The sequence below is a fragment of the Petaurus breviceps genome, unplaced genomic scaffold (genome assembly GCF_028583685.1).
Source record: "Petaurus breviceps papuanus isolate PSGF00001 unplaced genomic scaffold, PetGlider_PUasm1.0 90879, whole genome shotgun sequence".
In the NCBI taxonomy this organism is placed as follows: domain Eukaryota; kingdom Metazoa; phylum Chordata; class Mammalia; order Diprotodontia; family Petauridae; genus Petaurus; species Petaurus breviceps.
In genome coordinates, this window is record NW_027187368.1 from 12,815,245 (window position 1) to 12,835,337 (window position 20,093).

The 20,093-nt window shown below is 42.2% G+C and overlaps 2 long non-coding RNA genes across 2 annotated transcripts in view; one reads left to right on the forward strand and one right to left on the reverse strand.

The window, feature by feature from the left end:
• LOC138150533 (uncharacterized) overlaps positions 1-20,093 on the reverse strand; it is a 122,972-nt gene that overhangs the window by 15,547 nt on the left and 87,332 nt on the right. The window lies entirely within an intron of this gene.
• On the forward strand, positions 4,894-14,042 carry LOC138150532 (uncharacterized). Its single transcript, XR_011165581.1, has 3 exons — positions 4,894-4,949; positions 12,832-12,925; positions 13,367-14,042. It is a non-coding gene; the product is annotated as an uncharacterized lncRNA (long non-coding RNA).

Sequence of the window (20,093 nt, forward strand, 5' to 3'; positions counted from 1 at the left end):
AATCATTGGACTACCTGAAAACCATGGACAAAAAAAAAAGCCAAGATATCATATTTCTTCAGATCATAAAAGAAAACTGCTCAGATCTCTTTAGAACCAGAGAGTAAAGTAAGGGTTCACTTACACAAGACCTTCAAGCAAAGCCTAAACAACTACTTTGTCAGATATTTGTGGCAGGGAATCTTATCAAGGTACACATTAGACTAGTTGGTCTCTGAGTGCCTTCCAACTCTGAGATTCTGTGTAATGTAAAAGACAGACACACATAACTATAATATTGGACAGATTGTGATAAGTTGAAGATACAAAGTAGTATGAGATTTAAAGCCTCTCACCATCCAACCTCAACTGCCTTTTACAGTCTCATTCCATATTACTCCCCTCCACGCACTCTATGGTTCACCCAATCTGGCCTTCTTACAGCTGCTTACATAAAGTGTTGATCTCCAGCCCACCATGTCTTTGTAATGGCTACCTGTTGTGATGCAATGCACTTCCTCCTCACCTTCACCTTTTAGGATCCTGAGTCTCCTCCAAGCCTCAGCTCAAGGATTTCCTTCTACCTGAAGCCTTTCCTGATCTGTAAAGCTGCTAGTGACTTCCTTTCAAAATTATTTTGTATCCTTTTTTTTGGATATGCTTATATATGTATCTGTTGCCTCCTTTGGCTATATTGTAAAGTTCTCAGATACATGCTATTTTATATTTATCTTTGTTATCTTCATCACCTAGAAGAGTTACTAGCACATAGTAGGTACTGTGACCTCAGTGCTCAGCACACTGCCTGGCAAATAGTAGATGCTTAATAGATGTTCCTCAATGGATTGTTTAATAGTTGATTATTGATTTAATTGATTGATGGAAAAAATGGATCTCTTTCCTTCACCACAGGGGAAAGGAATCAGGCTAAAGATTTCACAAAATAGTTGGCAGTTGTGCTAGACTTAAAAGAAGAGAAGAATTTACACAGATTGAAACAGGGTGGTAGAGAAGGACATTCCAGCACTGGAGAATAACCTGAGCAAAGACCCTTTGAGGAGAGCAGTAAATAAGGATGGTGAGAAATTCAGTTTGGCTGGAATGTAGAGTATGTGTAATGGGGAGTATATAAGATCAGACTGGAAAAGTAGATTGAAGTCAGATTGTGGAGGTTCTTGGAAGTCAGATTTATGAGTTTATACTCAGTTTGGTTAGTAATGGGGAGCCATAGAAGGTTTCGTGACAGAAGAGTGACATGAAAAGATGAGTCCATTTAAAAGATGATTTTTGGCAATACGTGCAGGATGGACTAGAGCCTGGCATGGCAGAGATTATGCCTAATTCATTCAATGAATCTGGGTTCAAATTCTCACTCTTCCACTTCTGGCTTCTATGATTTTGGGCAAGGCAACCACCACTGAGTCTCAGACTCTTCAAATAAAATGAGGGAGTTGCACTAGATGGCTCTATCTAGTCTCTTCTGGTTGGAAATCTATGACTTTGTGAGAATGGCTGCAGAAAGAACAGGTAAGAGAAACCACTACCCCATCAAGACAAGGCTAGCTTTACTCAATAAGGATACAGAGGCAACTTCCCGGGGATTCAACAGTTTCTGACATTTAGTCCTTTGTTAAGGACCCTGGATGTACAAGCACAAACACTGAAAGAGGTGAACAAACTTCTCACTTGGGAGACAATCAAGGAGGCAGATCAATTGTCTGAATCTGGGAGTAGCAAGGCTTCTGGGGAGGAGATGAAGGGATGAGGGGCAGGGGCTAGAAATCAGGACACCAAGGTCCTATTTTGGCATCTTGAACTGTACTGGGAAGATTCTTGATCTCCTCAGGGGCAGATCCTCTCTCTCTGTCTCTCTGTATCTGTCTCTCTGTCTCTGTCTCTCTCCCCCTCTCACCTCTCTTTCTCCATCTCTCTCTCTCTCTCTCTCTCTCTCTCTCTCTCTCTCTCTCTCTCTCTCTCTCTCTCTCTCTCTCTCTCTCTCTCTCTCTCTCTCTCTCTCTCTCTCTCTCTCTCTCTCTCTCTCTCTCTCTCTCTTTCTCTCTCTCTCTCTCTCTCTCTCTCTCTATCTATCTCCTTTCTTTCTTTTTTAGAACTAAAGAACTGAGCATCATTTCTCCCCTGGGAGAACTGAGATTGGGCCATGACTTAGGACCATAGATTCAGAGCTAGAAGGGGCCTCAGAGGCTATCTAGTCCAACTCCACTTCAGAGATGAAGAAATGGAGATCCAAGAGGCAATGAATGACTTGTTCAAGGCCACACACATAGTAAGCAGGAGAGGCAAGATTTGAACCCACATCATCTAAGTCCTGATCCAGTATTCTTTTGACTGTGCTACATTGCCTTGCAATGAAGAAACAGGCTACCAGTTGAGTTCTGCCATGATCAGTCTGAGTGTCTCTCTGGCCCTAATGAGGGGATGCAGCTGCTGAGACATTTCAGGTTCCTTCTTGAACTGCAATGCTCAAGAGCAAATAGTGTCAGACTTCACCCAGAAGGGGGCCAATAATCCATATGCAAGGGTCCCTGCAGGCGGCACACTGAAAATGTGATATGACCTATGATCTATTGTATTTTTATTAATTTTGTTAAATACTTACCAGGTATATTCCAGTCTATTTTGGGCCACACTTAGAAGTGTTGTGGGCCACATGCTGCACACCATGTTTGATGCCTCTGACCTAGAGAAGAAAGAAAGAAAGAAAGAAAGAAAGAAAGAAAGAAAGAAAGAAAGAAAGAAAGGAAGGAAGGAAGGAAGGAAGGAAGGAAGGAAGGAAGGAAGGAGGAAGGAAGGAAGGAAGGAAGGAAGGAAGGAAGGAAGGAAGGAAGGAAGGAAGAAGGAAGGACGGACGGACAAGTCAGAAAAACCAACCAATTTACCAACAGAGTCTGACAGCATTTTGTAGCATGTTAAAGTTTACAAAGTGATTTTCTCACAACAGCACTATGAGATATACAAGGCAAATTTATACTCATTTTACAGATGAGAAAACTGAGATTCAGGGCAGTTAAGTGATTTACCCAGAGCCACAGAGGTGGTAAGTACTCTGAGTCAGGATGAAAATGCCAGTCTTTCCTGACTCCAAATTCAGTTCTCTTAATACTATACCATCCTCCCTCTCATGGGATCTAAATAAAGAAACTGACGACATAACTAAGGACCAAAAACTCGCTTTGTCATCAAATTTCCCCTGCTGTTTCCTACCTTTCTTTCTCAACTATTACAGCTCTGGTGTTATGAGGTGGATAGCAAATTCAGAGGCTGGTGGGGAGCCAGGTTATTTCAGAAATGGATTATATTGCTCTGCTCACTCCCCACCCTTGGCTCTCTCTCCCTTTCCCAGATGAATCCACCACAAAGATCCTAGCACTCGGCCATCAAGCAGAGGGGGTTACTTTTGTCTTGTCCCCCAGGACTAGAGATGATCCATCTCCCTGTCCACCAGGGACTTCCCAGAGCCTGGTTCTTTGTTTTGGATTTATCAGTTGACTGTCGTCATGGGGTCTGCCTGCCCTCCTCAGGGCCTCACTTTCCAAAATAGAACTGCCCTTTGACCCAACCAGGCTCATTAATCAACTCCCAGCAGCTACTGCCAAGTTCAGACCCAGAAATGAGGCTGAGCCAGGGAGATCTGCCAGCCAGCTCCCTCACCCTGCAAAATGAAGGGTACTGCCAGATGCCTTCAAGATCTCTTCAGGTACCTGTTTCTACATTAGTTGAATAATGATAGACCACATTTATGTAACACTTTACAAAGCACTTTTCCTTACAACAGCCCCAATAGACTGTGTGCTGCTACAGGCATGAAGTATATCTTATTGATGCTAGCACAATGGTCTGCACACAGTAGGCACTTAATAGATGTGTGTTGGATGAGGTTGGAAATGTGATTGTCAGTATTCTTATCTTATAGATTAGGTTCTGACAAATGGAATAACTTTCTTCATGAGGTGGTGAGCTCCCCATCACTAAAAGTCATCAAAAAGAGATTAAATGGGCACTTCAGGAAGTTATGGAAAAGATTCAGGGTCAGATAGGAATTAGGTAGATGCCAAATGAAATTTCCCATCAACTCCCACCACCACCCCACCCCGGCCCTCCCTGCCCCCAAGTCGGAGGTGTTAGCAGAAATGGTTCATAATTAGCAAGTGATGGAGCTAGCTAGACAGCTAGGTAGGGCAGTGGATAGAGTGCTGCTGGGCCTGAGTTCAAATCGGAAATCAGATTCTTACTAGCTGTGTGACCCTGGACAAGTCACTTCACCCTGTCTGCCTCAATTTTCTCAACTGTAAAATGAGCTGGAGAAAGAAATGGCAAATCACTCCAATATCTTTGCCAAAAAAATCCCAAATGGGGTCAGACACGACTGAAAATTGACTGAACAATAAAAAGTAAGGGTTCAAACAAAGGTCTTCTCATTCTAAGCCAGGGTATTTTTCCTTATGCCATATTGACTCTCATATGAAGGAAGTGATCTGAAATTGTTCCCTACTTCATATGGATGTAATTGTAAAATTGTGCAACTTCCATGAAATGGTGACACAAAGTATTAAAGGGTCTGATAAAAGCATTACTTCTTTCCACCCTTATCACTCACCAGAAGCATAGGAATCATAGAGCCTTTCACTGTTCTTAATGCTAGTGCCTTCCTTCTGAGATTACCTTCCATCTACTCTGTAATATATCTTGTATGCACACAGTTGTTTGAATATTGTTTCCCTGTGATGAGAATGGGAATTTGAAGATCTTCCCTGCCCCTTAATAGACCTAGGGGGAAGTTTGAAGACCTCCCCTGCTTTGAAAGTAAACTCTTCCCCCTAATAGGCTGAATGTAGTCACATGGAGCCTGTCATGGGAGGAGTTTGCTGAAGGGTACAGCAGAGCCCACAGGAAGCAGGTCAGAGCTAGTGAGACAGTGCAGGAGAGAGGATGCTCATTAAGGAGATGGAGAGGTTTGTGAGTAAATATAGATCTTGTATTGGTTTGTGGGAAGGCTGAAGGATGCTGTGGCTCTCAGCCTTATTATGGCTTCTGAATATCTTTGGTACTATGATGGAATCAGCTTACTGGTTTTGGGATTTGGTTTTCTGGTATCTAAATAAATGCTTCAGTTCTATCCTCTATCTGGAGAGTCTGGTATATTTTGCGATTGAATGTCATGAGATACTTATAGTTATGGTCTTTATTGTGATCATGGGCACTGTAAATATTGCATTGGCGCTACACTCCCCAAGTTAGAATGTAAGCTCCTTGAGGGCAGGGATTGACTTAGCCTTTCTTTGTATTCCTTGCACTTAATACAGTGCCTGGCACATAGTAAGAACTTAATAAATGCTTGCTAACTGACAGTAGCATTCATAGTCAAACACCAAAGCAACTAGATGATATAATAGTTAGAGTTATGATCTGAAATCAGAAAGACCTGAGTTCAAATCTGATCTTAGCCATTTACTAGTTGGATGACCCTGAGCAAGTCACTTAACCTCCACAGACCTTAGTTTCTTTCACTGTAAAATGGAGATAATAGTAGCACCCATTGCCCACAGTTGGGAGGATCAAATGAAAAATTTGTAAAAGCTTTTAGCAGAGTGCCTGGTAGATAGTAGGCACTTAATAAGTGCTTGTGTCCTTCTTGTCAAAGCCTTTGTTTTTTTTTTCCCAGAGCTTAATATGTGTAATTCTAAAGTATTCATTCATAGGATCAAAGCTTTAGAGTTGGAAGGGACCTCAGAAGTCATTTAATTTAAGGCTGAAAAAAAAATGGGGTCCCAGGCAGGTTATTATTTGCCCACTTTGTCTGTCTCCAAAGCTAATACTTTTCCCACTGTACCAAGTTTTCTATCTTCATGTGGATATATCCCCACCCCACCCCCATCAGTGCAGATTATAACCCATTCATGACTGTGGGATTATTGCTCCAGTTTCATCATCCATAAAATGAGAAGGTAGTCTATGAGTTCCTTTTTAGATCTACGATCCTATGATTCTTCCAATAAAAGAGCCACCGAACACACTGGAGACCTTCCTCTATACCTTTTAATACACTGTAGATTTGAGCACATCACTTAGGAAAGTCAATCTGTCAACCCTCATTCTCATTATGCAATGGATCACATCCTTTTAGGTCATATGTGTCCTTGATAATATACTAAAGTTTCTTACTGCTTTTGTTGATCTCTTTTGTTCTAAATCACCTTTATTTCCCTCTCCCCTCTTCAGAGAGTCATCCCTGGTAATAAAGAATAAAAAAAGAGAGGGGGAAAAACAGGTCATTAAAATTAGCCAAAAATCAGCTGAGCTTGGTGGTATATTTGATGTTATACACCTACAGTCCCTTCCCTCTTACAAAGAAAGGAGGAAGTTGCATGCTCTCATCTCTTTTTCAGGGCTTAATTTGGCCATTATATTATTTATATTATTTGTTTATGATATTGTTGTCATTTTTAGTTATATTTACTTTGTATTTCTAGTTATGTTTACTTTGTTTTGCATCAGTTCATAAATGTCTTCCCATGTTTCTCTGAATTCTTCATGCTCATTGTTTCTTACCCTGCAGAAATATCCTAATATACTGATGTGTCACATTGTGCTATGACATCTACCTTGTTTCCAGTTCTTAGCTACCTTAAGAGTGTGCTACAAATACTTTGGTGTGTCTTGAAGCTCCCTTTTTGTCTTTGATCTTCTTGGGGCATGTGCCTAGCAATGGGATCTTTACTTTGCAGACTAACACCTGACTGACTAAAGTCATCTTCTAATACCTGTACAACTGGATGTTTCCCTGCTTCCCTGGTATACTCAGTGCCCATTACTTGCTCCAGGGAGACGGTGTGGAAACCTGGGGGTCCAGCTTCTATGTGTGGCTCATTACTGAGAGTCCCTTGATTGACTGCTAAGCCAAAAGAGCTGACAGTTTTTAAAAGAAGAGACAATATACAGCTGAACTTCTTGGCTATAGCCTATTTCCTGCCCCCCCCCCCCCTGGAAAAAAAAGATATGACACAAGGAGGTATGGGGAAGAGATAAGGTCCTTTCTCTACGCTAATATCAAGGCAATCCAACCTACAGGATGGCTAGTGCCAGGAAGACCTAACCAATTAGAACCTGGCTGCCCATCCACTTTTACATTTTTTCTCTTTTGTAGATAACCTTGTGAGCTTTAAAGGTTTTTTTTTGGGGGGGGGGGTCTGCAAACATTTTCAGTTTCATCTACCTGAATGGTAGCACTTGCAGTCAAAACAGGAGCAGATTGGAACCAAAGCAAGTGTCTGGGAGGCTCTGGTGAAGAAGATCAAGTCTGGCTGTTTGATCAGATGATACTCAGTGCAGAGGTGAAATATAAACTAATTAGCAGCCTTACAGCAAAAATTGATCTATGTTCTGATGAGGTCTAAGTATCAGGCTCCCAGTCAACTATATCATAAATATAAGCTAAGTTACTCAGTCCTGTTTAAATCATTCTATTAATTCACAGAGTGACTTTTCTAGGTCAGAACCCATTTCTGAGTAAGGATAAACTATCTGTTATGCCTGATGCATATTGTGCATTGGATCTCTCTTTTTTTCGCCCTTCTCTTCTTCCTGGGGAATCCTTTAAACTTTGAGACAGAACCATTACTATAATTAGCAACTTTCCCTGGGGAAGCCAAGGTGAGGGTGATGAGCCAATGGTCAACCCAATTCATTAATGCAGTGGTTCTTGTCCGTTTTGTGTGTCATGGACCCTTTCTAAAAATAACATTACAAGCATAAAATAAAATACAAAGAATTACAAAGGAGGCCAAGTATATTGAAATACAGTTATCAAAACACTTTTTTAAAAAACAAGTTGATGAACCATGAACTAAGGAGAGTTTAGGTTTCCCCTAGCATTTATACAGGACCACTTGTCTGGATACAGATTGGGGTGGAGCAGGCTTGGGGAACATTTTTCAAAGAAGAGACAATATCCACCCGAACTTCTTGGCTACAGTCTATTGGCCAGCCCCTTCTACCTCAGCCAAGTAGTATCTCTGTAACATATGCACACTTACATTTTTCATGACATATGGGAACCCCCAGACAGTAAATTGTAAACATCCCATTGAACTTGGACTCGGACATCTCCAGTCTTAAGACTAAGGAAAAAAATTGGGACTAGAGGAAGGGATGCCTCATTTTTCTTGAATACAACTGAGTAGGGAACCTTCCCAAAGACAGAGTTTGGTCTGTCCATTAAGCACAGTAGTTGATTAACTTCCTATGTATTATGGGAGACTAAAAGACTTCCCAAAAGTTTCTCTCCCTTTACAGCAGCCCTTACAGCTCTCCCTTTACAGCAGCTTCCACAATTAACATTTCCTTTCCTTTGATCATCTCTTACACTCCCCAGGATCCTCCTTGAGAATGTAAATTCCCCACGTATAAGGAAAGGGAAAAATCACATTGTCCTCTTGGCACAAAGGTAAAGCCTTTTCAGAATCATGTTTTTAAATGCATAAAATAAAATTCACAGAATTACAAGTGGAACTAATGATATGGAAATATAATTATCAAAATGATGAAAAACCAAGTTGATGGACCCTAGGTTAAGAACTTTTGCCTTAGTAACATCTGTTAGTTGATAGGTCTAGGGGGGGGTAAGGGTAGCAAGATTCAGCCCCAGTGAAAGAACTGGAAAAGCCAGAGGTGAGAAAACCCAAAGACAAATTTTTGCTAATTTTTCAAAATTGATGACATAAAAAATATATTTTGCATTGTATTACACTTTAGAGCTCACAAGCTCTGCTTAAATTTTCTTTACAGAGGTGTTAGATACATAACTCTAAGCCCCATGCCTCCCACAACACTCCCAAAGGTCGCCTCAACCAGATTAAAATATAATTGAGAAATATTTACCAAAATAAATAAAAATGCAATAAAATCAAATGTTAATATGTGGTTTTCTAAGTGAGGCCTGAAAGGATTCTTATGTACAGTTTCTAGGCCCATTTCTGTTTGAGTTTGACACCATTGCATTAGAAGGCAATTACCCTGAAAGTAAGAATTGTTTCATTCTTCATCATTGTCTCTTCTCAGTCTAGCACAGTGCTTGGCCCAGAGATGTGAGATAACCTAGCCCTCCAGACTTAAATCGGTAAGGGAGTCTAGATTTCATCTAGTGCAACTCACCCATTTGACAGATGAGGAAAGTGGTGTCCCAAAAGATCGTGTCTTGCTGAAGGTCACAGGAGCACCAGATAGCAGGCCAGAGATTTGAACCTAGGCCTGTTCGACTCTATGGCCAGCATTTTTTCTACTGCTCCATGTTGCTTCTAATCTAAGGATACACAGTGTGTTGGTGGCAGTCAAGATGTCATTCTAGGTCTTCCAACTCCCAAGTCCTGGGCTTTCGACTCCTCTTCACCTCAAATTCACACAATTCATTTAACTACAGCAACCCTGGGGACAATTTCACGTTGGGAGGCTATGGAATGTAGCAGATGATAATAGCTAAATAAAATCTAGGGCCCAACTGTCCTAACTCCTATATCTAATGATGGGTTTTCAGCACATACTTGGCACATAGAAAACACTTAATAAATGCTTGCTGATTGATTGGTTGGTTTCCAGCTTCCTGTATGCAAAGCCCAGGGTTCAGATCTTTTGATACGTTTAAGCAGGTTTTAAGGTTGTCTCCTTGGCTCTGACTAAGCTACTTGACCCCTTCATTATAAGTGACCCATCGAGGCCAACCTGGGAGAATGGGAATTGGAGTGGCTAAGGGAAAAGGTTTTGAAGCTATAAATTACTCTCTACCTGTGACAAAAAGATTGTTTCTAGTGGGGCTCTGGGGAGCACCCCCCCTCAACTCTCCCGTACCCTCAGGAGGGGCACTGATGGTGCTGGTCTCTCTCCAAGGTTACTAATGGTTCTGAAGAGTGATTGCCAGAGCCTCCCCTGCTTGCCAATCAGATAATGCCAGAGGTGCCCCGGGTAATTTTCTTAGCAGAAATGTAAACAGGACTCGGAGGAGAGGAATGTGGGTCTGCTTCAAGCTGCCTTGCTTTTCATCCCTTAATTATCACTCAGTGTTTATTTAAGGAGTTGAAAAGGGGATAGGGAAGGAAAATTGGATTAGGGTGGTGAGGAGAAGAGAATTGCTGATTTAACCCAATTCCTTCAGGTCAAAATGAGGACAACCACCCAAAACCTCCAGAGTCCCAAGAGTGAGCCTTGGGTTTCTTCTGGGGAGGGGACACCTTGTCTCCTCCCACCCCCTTTTCTTGGAGGACAATGGGCCATCCTCTGCTACCTTAGGTAAATAAATTCCTCTCTCTAGTAAACAACTTTTGCTTTCTGGACCTCTGGTTTGTTTAAATCTTTGGAATGGGCCAACCTTTTCCTTACCGTATTATCTTTCTCAAAGGGGTATTGTAAAACTCAAAGGGGTTCCTGCCTCTGTGCTCAAACGATCATCTTCTGGTGAACAGTATCATTCATTCATTTAATTTAGTTAAATTTTTTATATAAAAGCTTTATCAAAGCCTTTTGTTTATCCACCATAGTAATTTCTGGGGACACCACCCACTTACTCAGCCAATAAGCCTTCCTTGTAACAAGGAAAATAGGCAAAATCAACCAACACAGTGATTCAGTCTGACGGTATATGCACCATTCTTCACCTAGAATCCACGACTTCTCAGCTAAAAGAAGGGAGGTCTATTTTCTCTCCTTTCCAGGGCAAAGATTGGTTCTTATGGTCATTTGACATTTGGCTCTGTTTTAGTAGTGTTCTTTTCATTGACATTATTGTGGCTGCATACATTCTTTTTCCTGCATTTTTTTTACTTCATTTTACATCCATACAATCCACATCCCAAGTTTCTCTGAATTGGAGTGGTCTAATTTAAAAAGGGGAGATTCTTTTTCAGTTTTTGCATTGAAACCCTCCACAAAAATCTTACCCTAAGGCTTCTTTATGGTGTGGAGATGGCCCTGGGTTTTTGAAGATTATCTGTAGAACATAAGCTCAGTCTCAGAAGGGTCCCAACAATAAATATAGCCACTGCCTTCTGAAAGTCAAAGTAGTTAAATACAGAGGGGATCCTCACCAGTAAGATGGCCACTTGGTGATGAATGCTTTGGACATGGCACCCCATGAAGCAAGGGTAAACACAGAGAAGCCCTCAGTTCTGTGCATGGGTCCATTGTGAAGATGGGAGAGTCCTAAGGATCACAGCTTTCTGATCATTTGTAAACATTAACTGAAACTATTAGTACCCTAAATGTCAGGCCCTAATCCAATGACCAAGGACTTGATAAGCCATTGGAGAAACTGAATCAATCAATCAATCAACATTAAGTACCTGTTATGTGTCAGGCACTGTGTTAAGAACTGGATATACAAAGAAAGGCAAAATATGATCCCTGCCCCAAGGAGCTCACCATCTAATGGGGGAGATGACACGCAGGAAACCATTCAGACAAGATATATACAAGGATAAATCTGAAATAACAACAGAAGGCACTAGAATTAAAAGGAGATTAGGAAAGGCTTCCTGTAAAAGGTGGAATTTTAGGTGGGACTTGAAGGAAGCCAGAAAGACTAGGAGGTAGACATAGGGAGAGAGAGAGCATTCCAGACATGGGGGATGGCCCAAGAAAATGCCTGGAGTCAGAACATGAAATGCCTTGCTTGAGGAACTGCAAAGAGGCCGTTACAGTGGATCAAAGAGTATGTGTGGGGCAGTAAGGTACAAGAGGCCAGACAAGGTGAGAGGACACCAAGTTATGGTCTCTAGACCCTAAACAGAGAATTTTATATTTGATCCTGGAGGTGATAGGAAACCACTGGAGTTTGTGTAAAGGAGTGACAATGTCAGACTTACACTTTAGGAAGATTGCCTTGACAGCTGAGTAGAGGATAGACTGAAGTGGGGAGAGACTTGTGGCAGGGATCCAACCAGCAGCTATTGAAATAGTCCTGGCATGAGGTGAAAAGAGTTTGTACCAAGGCCATGACAGTGTCAGAGGAGAGAAGGGGGGCGGAGGTGTTTGAGAGATGCAACAATGGTAATTTGACAGGTACCTTGGCCACAGTTTGGGAGGGTGAGAGTGAGGATTAGAGGATGACACACAGTTTTGAACTCAGGTAACTGGGAGCATGGTGGTACCATCTACAGTAACAAGGAAGTTAGGAAGAGGGAACACTTTTGAGGGAAAGATGTTGAATTCTGATATTGAGATATTTTAAGATATCTATGAGACATCTAGTTTGAGATGGCCAATAGACAATTTGGAGATGAGAATCTGGAAGTTAGGAGAGAGGTTAGGGCTAGATAAGTAAATCTGTATAGCTGAGAATCATTAACATAGAGATGATAATTAAATCTATGTGAACTGAAGAGATCACCAAGTGAAATAGTTAAAGAGTGAGAAGAGAAGTGGACCCAGGACAGAGCCCTGTGGAACACCAAGGGTTAGTGGACATGATATGGATGAAGATCCAGCAAGGAAAACTGAAAAGAAGGAGTCAGATAGGTAGGAAGAGAACCAGCAGAGATTTTGAAAGACTCAGTTACACTCTGCCTCCCTGCCTCCCCCTAATGCAGTAGCACACTAATTAATTAAGTATAATAATAATCATAATAGTGTAATAGGGCTTGTAGGAAGCATATATGAGGTTAGAGATTATGACCTAGAACTCTTCTGACAATTTCTGGGGACGGGGGAAGAAAGAGTTGGGGTTTAATGCTGAAGGGTCTATGCTTTGATATGATGATGCAATCCCTTTCTTGGCCACCAAGTCAGAAGAACCGCTGACTCAATTGATCTTCATCTCTTTCTTCTCTTCCCATCTGCTGATCACGTCAGGAATCTCTGAGTCTTTCTGTGGGGATCGGGCTGCGCAGGAATATCACTCTGCCAGAATGCAGCAGCTAGAGTACACGCATATGCATGGATTTAGGTGAGCTGGAGCCTAGGTGTTGGGACCCTGGACCATCTTTTCTGCTGAGGCATTGGTGATCAAACAGCAGTCTCACAATGGAGGATTCTAACCTTGGAGGCAATCTCATGAGTTTAAGATGTCTGGAGATTTGGTGTCCCTCAGTGAGAGCTGACTGGTGGCAGGAGGAGTTTCTGGATCAGAGAGAATGATCACCAGTGTGTGTGTGTGTGGGGGGGGTCTAGCTGCTGCATTCTGGCAGAGTGATATTCCTGCGCTTTTGTGAGGAGGTGTAGTTTTTGATTTTGTTTAGAAGGGGGGGGGGGGGTGTGAAATGTAAAATTACCATTCAGGACTCCTTCAAACAGCATCATGCCTTGATGTTTCAAGTATCACCTGCCTAGACCTGTATAGCAGTAAGTAGGTTATTGCTAATGCTTATTTTATGTTTTTCCAACCTAGAAAGACTTACATGAATTGATGCAAAGTGAAATGAACAGAACCAGGAGAACAATGTATATAGCAGCAGCAATATTGTATGATAATCAACTGTGAATGACTTGCCTATTCTCAGCAATGCAATGATCTAAGACAATTCTGAAGGACTTATGATGAAAAATGCTATCCGTCTCCAAAGAAAGAACTGATGGAGTCTGAATGCAAATCAAAGCATACTTTTACTCTACTTTCTTTATTTTTCTTGAGGTTTTTGTCTGTGTTTTCTTTCACAACATGAATAACATGGAATTATGTTTTGCATGACTGCACATGTATAACCTAGATCAAATTGCTTGCCTTCTCAATGAAGGACGGGGAGAAGAGGAGGGATGAAGGAGAAAATGTGGAACTAAAAAAAATTTTTTTAATGTTAAAATTTGTTAACAACATGTAATTGGCAAAAATTTTTAAATTATTTTATGTTTTTCTTTCAATGCATGCTTGTGAGTCTTAGTGTATTTAACATTCTTTTTGTGTAGAGGAATTAAATAGCTATCCTACTAATGATCTGCCTTGTATACTGAGTATCCTTCTATTCCCCTCAAACTATTCAGAGCATATGTTTGGGAAAACCTTAGCACAGTGCCTGGCACATAGTAAACACTTAATAAATGTTTGCTGATCTTAGACGTGAGCTGAATCTAAGTCTGGGCAAATTTTTCCTAGGACTCCAGGGTAGATGTGGAAAGAGTCAAAGAATGGGAGAAAACTGAGACTGACCCTTCTTTTAGGTAGTCAGGCTCACTGACATAAACAAGTCCAGAGTTAAAAGAGGCCCCTTGGCCCCCTCCTCCCATCAAGACCCAGTCTTATCATGGTTATTAAACTGACATTGATTGAGTGCCTTAAAATTTATATATATATACACTTTACTACTTTGGTACTCCCAACAACTCTGTGACTTAAGAATCAAGATATTGTTATCCCCATTATCCAGATGAGGAAAGAGAGAGTAACACATTGTGGGTCTGAAACAGGATTTTCACCCAGATCCTCCCTCCACAAATCCTATCCCTCTATCCACTATGATTCACTATGCTACACTGCATTTATCCAGCACCAGTAGCTTCTGCACAAGGGAATTTTCACATAACCATACGTGACTCCTGTCCTATAGCCCACTGGAACTTCCTCCTTATTGGTGGAGATGAAGGGCCTGTCCTACATGCAAGGCAGGGCAGAGTTGGTGAGAGGTGAGAGCTCTAGCCTCCACCAGTCCCCCTTATAGATTCTAAGGAGCAGTGCCTGGGGGACTGGTCAAGCTTCAGGTCTTCTTCAAGATTTAAGAATTTCAGGTTCTCCTGGCTTCTAGCTTCAAGAGGAAAGTTGGAAGGAAGACAACAATCCCAGTTCAGGTTGCTGAAGAAAAAGACCGGGAAGGCATGAGAGGAGTGGACACTCTCCATCGTGTCCCTATTTCCAGCTTGCTACTGTGGAGACTTCAGGGAGTCTCCCCTTGGTTGAGATCCAGGTCCCTCTCTCTTGGTTGATGTGAGCCCCCAGTTCCCAGTGGGACAGAGCTTTCCCTCCGTATTGTCTGGTATATAATCTTCTATGTAGACTTTCTCTGATTTGTTTTACCATTATTTGGATAAAAGGGTTTCTTTGCTATTTGCTATATGTGTTCATTTGCTATGTGTGTGGAACTGATATTAGGAGGGAAAGGGGTCAAGATTTGGATTTAGAGCTTGGGTGGTACCTGCTTCCCCTCCCAATGATGAAGCAATCAAACTCAATCATATCCCCCAGAGGAACAATATTTAAGAAAGCATATAGAAATATTTCTAGCCCAGTACCCCATCTCTCAGAGAACAGCAGGGTGGTAGCCTCCAGCCCCAACCTCCTCCTTCCCCTCCTGGCAGGAATGAAAGTCTCCCTTGGAGAAGGGTGAGGGGAGAAGAGGCTAGAGGTGTCTACTCTGCCTCCCTTCCAGACCTACACAGACCACATGCTCGATACACATGGATCCTCATTACACAGGGAAGCCTTCACCTCTGGTATCCGTAGTTCCTCCCTTTTACCTGCTTTGGACAGAAATCTTTGGAAATGAAAGGCACTGTACCCTTCTCTTGTTTATTTAAACTGTCAGTTCTTAAATTAATCTCTCTTACACTCTGAGATCATAACTGCTGGAAATTCTATTGGAAAGAAGGGAAAGGGAATAGAATAAGCATTTATATAATACCTTCCCTCTGCCAGGCGCTTTACAAACATTATCTCATTTTATCTTCACCACAATCCTGTGAGGTAGGCACTATTATTATCCTAATAACAATATGTTATATTATTATGTTTACAGGTGAGGAAACTGAGGCAGTGACTTGCTCAGGATCACAAGTCAGCCAGTAAAAGTCTGGTCAAATCTGAACTTAAGTCTTCTTGACTCCAGACTCGGGCTCTATCCACTCTGCTGCCTGGCATATGGCAACCCCCCAAAGCTAGTGCCATCTTAGACTGTAATGATGAGCAGACCACCCAGAACAAGGAATGAGATAGTCCCTCTTTTTTCTACCCTTGTCATATTCTGGGTAGAGTATTGTTTTCTGTGTACCACATTTCAGGAAGGGCATTGACAAATTTATGAACGTCTAGGGCACAGCTATCACAATGGTGAAGGGCCTGGAAATTAAGGCATACAAAGATTCTTTGAAGGAATTGGAGCTGGTTAGCCCTAGAGAAGAGAAGCAGTATTAGGTGGTAGAAAGGTCACTGGATTTTGGGTCAGATGACCAGTTTTCATTTTTTTATGCTTACTACTACCCATGTAACTTTCAGTAAGTCATGTCACTTCTGGATGTTTCCTCCTGTACAAAATGAAGGGGTTGGGCTGGATCCTGTCTAAGTTCTCTCCCAGCTCTAAATAATATGCTCAAAGTCTTTGAACATCTGAATGTCTGACCTGGAAAAGGTCAGCTAGGTGGTACAATGGATAGGGAGCTGGGCCTGGAGTTAGGCAGATCTGAGTTCAAATTCAGACTCAGATATTTACTAGCCGTTTGACCCTGGGCATGTTACTTAACCTTGTTTGCCTCAGTTTCCTCATCTGTAAAATGGATCAGAGGGAAGTGGAGAACCATACCAGCATCTTTGCCAAGAAACCCCCACTCCCTAAAATGGGGTCACAGAGACATGACTGAAAGAGCTGAACAACTACAACCTGGAAAAGAGGAATGAGGCCTGTTCTGCTTCTCCTGGATTGCAAAACTAGAAGTGATGGACAAAAGTTGCAGAGGAGCAGGTTTTGGCTCCAGAAAAGGAAAAAAAATGTCAACACTAAGAGCTGGTAGAGAGTGGAATGTGGTGGTGTGGGGGAGGGGAGAGAGCCTCGTTCCCCACCACTGAGGGTCTCTGAGCAGGGGCTGGGTGAGCACCTGTCAAGGAGCTTGTAAAGGGATCCTTCTTCACAGAAGCCGGAGAACTAGATGCTGCTAAGAGCTTTCTGGCTCTGATTCTATGGGCTGGTTGGTTTCTTTTGCTTGTTTGTTTTTTAATCTTTTCCCATAGAGTTATAGTCCTTAAGTCACAAGTGGCTTCTCTTTTCTCTTCCCTTGTTGCTGGCAAAGCAAAGACCACAGCCAACCCCCAAGCATCCTGCCCAGGTCAAAACACCATCAAAGTTTGGGAAACAAGAGGAAAGAAACAATACTCAACACCAGGACCAGCTCCTTCCCTGTGAAAACAAGCAGAGAGAAATTTCCGCTTCAGCCCAGCTGGCAGGGAGCAAGAGGCAGCCGGCCACCCAGGAGAGGGGCCAGGCTTTCCCATTAGCCTCCTCAGCACCTCCCTGAGGAGGCAGCTGGATGGTGCAGGGGATACAGCCCTGTGCCTGCAGTCAGGAAAACATGAGTTCAAATCTAGCCTCGGGTATTTCCTAGTTCACAAGGTCGTTGTAAGAATGGAATGAGATAATATTTGAAAAGCACTGAGCACTGTGCCTGGCACACCGTAAGTGTTTAATAAATGCTGATCCTCTCCCTCCCTCCCCTAGATATTCACCTGACCCTAGGCAAGTCACTTACCCTCTGTCTGCCTCAATTTGCTCTGTTGTAAAAATAGGGAAAATAATAACACCTGCCTCACAGGGTTGGTGTGAGGATCAAATGAAATAATATTTGTGAAGTATGGAGCACAGTGCCTGGCACACAGCAAACATTTATTATGTTTAGGTACTGACCTGACCAATCACAGTGTTCAAATCAACTGGTTTTAGTGGCCTTCCCAGGTTTACACAGTCAATGGGGCCAGAAAGGTGGGGTATCACCTATTGTTGTAGGGTTCCCCTTCCTTACATAGTATGATAAAACACACACACAAACACATTCACACACACACACAAACACACACATACCTCTGCTCTACCAACTCATTCTGGGACATTGGGCAAATCACTGAACTGAATGGGGCCCTGATTTTTCTATCTGGATGCTAGAAAAACTAATATCTTACTTCAAATTCTCAAGGCTATCATGGAACTCAAGTGAGACAAAGTATTTGAAACTGGTTTGAAAAATATAACACAGGGGTGGCTAAGTGGCACAGTGAAGAGAGCACTGGCCCTGGAGTCAGAAAGACCTGAGTTCAAATCCAGACTCAAACATTTGGCACACTTAACTAGATGTGTGACCTTGGGCAAGTCACTTAATCTCAATTGCCCTGCCTTACCCCCTCCAAAAAAAGAAAAGAAAAATATAACACATTAGTCAAATTTTAAATACTATACAGTTTGTCATTACTTACATAATTGAAGATACTAATGCCTACACTAGATTAGAGTAGTCTAGGCTAGGCTAAACTATAGATAGTATGGCTCAATGGAAAGAATTCTGGAGTGAGAGGACCTGGGTTCAAATTCTGCTATCAAGATTGTATGACCTTGAGCCCTTAGTCACTTAGCTGGTCCAGGCCTCAGTTTCTTCATCTGTAAAATGAAGCAATGTCTTTGGAGTGTGCTTCAAGACCTAAATCTGTTCTCCTATGAAAAGTCAGCTATTGCTTCTTGATGTAGACCTCATTGGTCTCTCCCAGTTCTAAATACTACTGTGGATAAAGACCTAGCCTTGAAGTTAGGAGATCTAAATGCAAGGCCTTCCTCTGATCTTCTGGTGTGACCTTGTGTAATGTTATGCCAAGCAGAGGCAACTTCCCAAGGTTCAAAATACCAGCATAGGTGCTCTCCATTTTATTCAGTGACAAACCAAGAACAGAGAAGGTCAAAATATGACTTCATTCTAAATACAGCATTTACTAAGGGTGATTAAATAATCTCCAAGTACTACCCCACCCCAGGACCTTCCAATCATTCAATCAATTACAAAGTCTCTGTTCTAAATACTTCTCCACCCCCTAGGCTATACCTTCATTTGGTCCATCACAAAGCCCCTCTTCTCAAATGGAGATTAGTTTCCAATCTAAGTAAAGTACATTCATTTGTTCAACCATAGAACACAAAAAGGTCAAAAGTTCCCCACCCCTGGATCACAATTGAATCTACCCCAGAGTTACATCAAGTTTAAGCACAGCACTTAATACCCAAATGGAGGTCTTTTCTTCATCTTGACAGAGGCAAGTTCTCATCAATCTTAGTTCCTGGGGAGACAAGGCTTAGCAAGGCCACAAGATACATTGCCAGTCTCTTCATTAATTCATCCTCTGTCTGTAGAACAGTCCTAGAACCCCTGAAAACATTAGCAAAACCCTCTCCCAGTATTTCTGTAAACATACAACAAGAAAATCCTTCTTCAGGGCTTCTGAACCAACAGAAAGGTTCCCAGACCCCTGCAACAACAGCACTGCCCTTCACCAGTGGACAGTATTCACTCTCTGTCTGCAGGACAGTCTCAGGGCTTCTTAACCAAAAGCCAGGTTCCAGGACTTCTTCAACAAAAGGACTGTCTTTCACCAGTGGACAAATCTGGCAAAACAACATCAAAACAGACAGACAAAGTACCAGCAAAACAGCCATGTCTCCTCAGTCCTTGGCAGCTCAGGGGGCAGGTCTCAAAAGTCCAGGGCAATTCAAAGTGGCCCCCAGCAATTCTCTCAGTCTCTCTCTCTCTGCCTCCACGAGGTGCTGCTTCCAAAAAGTTCTTCTGCCTCTCTCTTGTCTCTCCAAATCTACGTCACCAGCTCCTCCCAGTTTAGGATTCTCTTTTCACATCAACAAGTCCATCCCACAGGTGGGATTAACAAGCTCTAGGTTTTAACACAATCAATTTGAAAACCAAGCCAATACAGGGGAATCTTTAATTGCCATTACTATCACACCTTGGAAAGTGACTTACCATCTCAGGTCCCTAAGCACCATGTTCTGTTACAGATAAGGTTCCTATAAGCAGAGGTAGAGTTAAGTTTCCTCATTTGGCAGTTCCCTAGACTAATAAACCATTGGTCCAGACCATATCCCCATCCCTATAATAATACTTCATTTGTTCAGTGTCTAGGCTTTGCTTAGGACTCATTATCTTTCTTACCAAATCCCTCCCATCTCCTACCTTCCCTATTTCTGCTGAGGATGCCACCCTTCTTCCATGACCCAGGTCCTCAACCTAAGAGTCAGCCTTCACTGTTCACTCTCATTCATCCTTCCCACCCCCATATCCAATCAGATGCCAAGTCTTGTCAATTCTGCCTCATCAATATCTCTCCTATCTGTCCCCTTTTCTTGACTCACACTACAATCACCCTGGTCCAA